The sequence below is a fragment of the Lathyrus oleraceus genome, chromosome 7 (genome assembly GCF_024323335.1).
Source record: "Lathyrus oleraceus cultivar Zhongwan6 chromosome 7, CAAS_Psat_ZW6_1.0, whole genome shotgun sequence".
NCBI classification, from domain to species: Eukaryota; Viridiplantae; Streptophyta; class Magnoliopsida; order Fabales; family Fabaceae; genus Lathyrus; species Lathyrus oleraceus.
The window spans coordinates 314,727,096-314,730,282 of NC_066585.1; positions in this window are offsets into that span (position 1 = coordinate 314,727,096).

The following is a 3,187-nucleotide window of genomic DNA, read 5'->3' on the forward strand; positions in this document are numbered from 1 at the left end:
AGTTCAATATGTATCGATCCATCCGTCGTTTGTATCGATACATAGAATCTTTAAAAACAAAAATGCATGACATGGATCGATCCATGCCCATATGCATCGACACATACTGATTCTTATCTGGATTAAATGCATTTTATTTCATTCATGGATCGACACATCAGCAACTCTTATCACTTCCTTTCACAAACTTAGTATCAGCAGCTCCTCTATCTCACAAAACCTACGGCTAACCCTAATCTCCTTCATCATCATTCTCTCCAAAAACCCTAAATCTATCTTACTTTTCCTCAATCTTTCATCACCATGCCTCCAAAAACCATGTTGGGTAGAGCAAAGGGAAAAGGAAAGGGAAAGGAACCAGTTGGCACTTCTCAGCAGTTACCAGAAATTCCTCCAAATGCCTTAGATTTGCTTCATCCTGCAATTGCTACTGAGTTTGAGGATTCTTTCAAGACAAGGTTAGTTATGAAACCCCATGTCTTCGATAAACATGATGCTTTTCGTCTGCATCTCAATGCTGAGGTTGAACTCCTTAATGCACAAAAACTTGGCTCATTTTTTACTACAAAGGATGATTACCATGAGGATTTTATCCGTGCATTTTATGCTGGCTTACAATCTGGTAGAGGATATATGTTTAAGTGTTCTATCGGTGTCAGAACCTATACTTTTGAAGCTGCTGATTGGGAAACAGTGTTCCAAATTCCGCTTCCGTCGCTTAATTTCAAGACCTGGCATGACCTGCATTTTGATACTGACTTTAACCTAAAGGAGTTTACTCTGTCTATCTTGAAATTGGACAGACCGCTAGGTGAGGATGAACAGGTTACGTCTGGAATGATTAAGAAAATTCCTCGTATTCTTCATTGGATTATCTCGCACATTCTGCGTCCAGCAAATAGTGGACATTCTAGGTTAGACAGGGCAAGCATACATCTCCTGTATATTCTGCAAAATAAGGTTCCCTTGAATTAGGCAAATTACTTTGTGAAGCGTCTCTTTTTCGTGCGCAACAGAGCCAAGAATATTGCTCTTGGTTATGCTTCTCAAATCATGAAAATTCTTAAGTTCTGGAATGTTGCAATCCCTTTAGTTCCTCTCATAACACCATCTACTGCTCAAGAGTTTGGCTCTTCCACTTTATCGCATATGGGATATCGGTGGGATAGGGAACGTCAATGTTTCTACTTCTTTGAAAGGAAATCCAAAACAAGGATCTATAATTTTGATGTGCCTTCTGAACGAATCCATGTTGCTGAAGACCAACCTGATGAAGAAATGCATGATGTGAACGAAGCAGATGTGCCTCCAGCTGAGGACAATGCTGGTTGGGGTGATTGGGTGCCACAAAGGTGGTCTCTAACCAACTATGTATTTGAACCAACGGTTCCTCCGTCCTCCGGCGGTGCTTCATCTTCAACACCTACTTGTAATACCCCAAAATTCACCCTTCATTTTTCCTTTAAAAAAAAGTTAAAAATAAATAAATTAATTAAATTAATTAAATAAATAAATAAAATATAACAAATTTTTTTGGACTTGGGTCTCCCTCATTTGAGCCCACTACCTACGAAAATCAGTCTATAAATACTGAAGTTTCAGTAGAGGAAAACACACTTAGAGTTACACTGGGAGATTCACTGAAGAGAAAAAGGAAGATAAGCAAAATACTCTAGGGTTTCCTTGAAACAAAACCCTGGACAAAACTTGGAGAGAAACCTGACAGAGAACTCAGAGCAGCCTCCAAACCCTGAAGGGAACTCAACTGAGAAGTTCACTCCGCCTCACACAAACCCTAGTATTACTTTGCAGATCCGGCCGTACCATTCAATCTTAATCAATCTCTCTCATCAGGTATGCCTTTGTTCCTATTACTTTATGCCTTGAATTTGAATGCTATAAATGTATGAGGTAACATCAGGTTTTGCCCACGGGTTTATATTTGTGTATGAATATGTGAATAATGCCTTGAATGCTTAATCGTTTAATTTCTGAAGTGTATGCCACAGGGTTTGAGGTTCCTGAAACCATACTGTTATCCATGAAAAAAATGCTTATCGTGTTTCACTAACCCTTTTGTTGAGTTTTTGTGAAGGCACATGACTTTTGCAGGGATAACTTGCGTGGTTTCCCACTTTATTTGGGGGATACCCCCTGGAGGTTCATTCCGATTATCTGTACTAACCCACTTTCTTTGATGATGTTAGCTTGGAAGGATCTCAGGGTTTATCGTTCCTTTAATTGTTGTTACTTCGGATCTTTATCCGTGTGGTACTTTTACATTTTTCCCGCATTTTACTGCTTTCCTAGCTGGAAGACCTCGATAGGAGGCAATGTTTTTGTGTTTACTTTATGTAGGTTCCTTTGTCCAGGGTTAAGAGCTATGAGGTCTTATCCTCATTACCCTTTTGCATGCGTGTTCCTACAACGCAAACAAACCCTAAAACCCAAAGCAACACGTTTACTCCTTCTACTACAGGCGAGTAAGTCTCCAAAGGTCGAGCATCCGGTAGATTGCGTAGTGACGTCGTTCGTCCAAAACCCAATCCACAACCCCGTAGTTAGCCGAACTACGGCTTGCTCTGATTCTCATTCCAGATGAGATACGTAGGCATAAGACGCGATGTCTTAGCGAGCACACATCCCCCAACCCATAGGTCAGCCGAGCTACGAAGACTCTGATTCTCATATTCAGATGAGATACGTATGCAGTGGATGCGACATCCGCGCGAGTCATTTTCATTTAACCTTTTTTTTTTGTAAACAGCACAAGATAAACTCACACCCTTTAGACAAAAACCACAAAAGTGGATCCCGTAGAGTACTATGGATGCGTAGGGGTGCTAATACCTTCCCTTCGCATAACCGACTCCCGAACCCAAGATTTGGTTGCGAGACCCCGTCTTGTCCTTTCCTTTTTCAGGTTTACTTCGAGCGTTTCCTTTCCCTCCTTTGGGATAAATAACGCACGGTGGCGACTCTTCTGTCTTTTTCTTTCGCCGGTTGTTTTTTTCGCGCACTGTATTTTTTAGGTTGCGACAGCTGGCGACTCTGCTGGGGACTTAAGAAGTTGACCTCTTGCTGGTCCATCTTCCCTAAGCGAGTCCCTCCTAGCTTGTGATATTTTCTTGTTTATTGGGTGTTCATGCTTTTGTACATTTATTTACTTACTTGCTTGCATTCATCT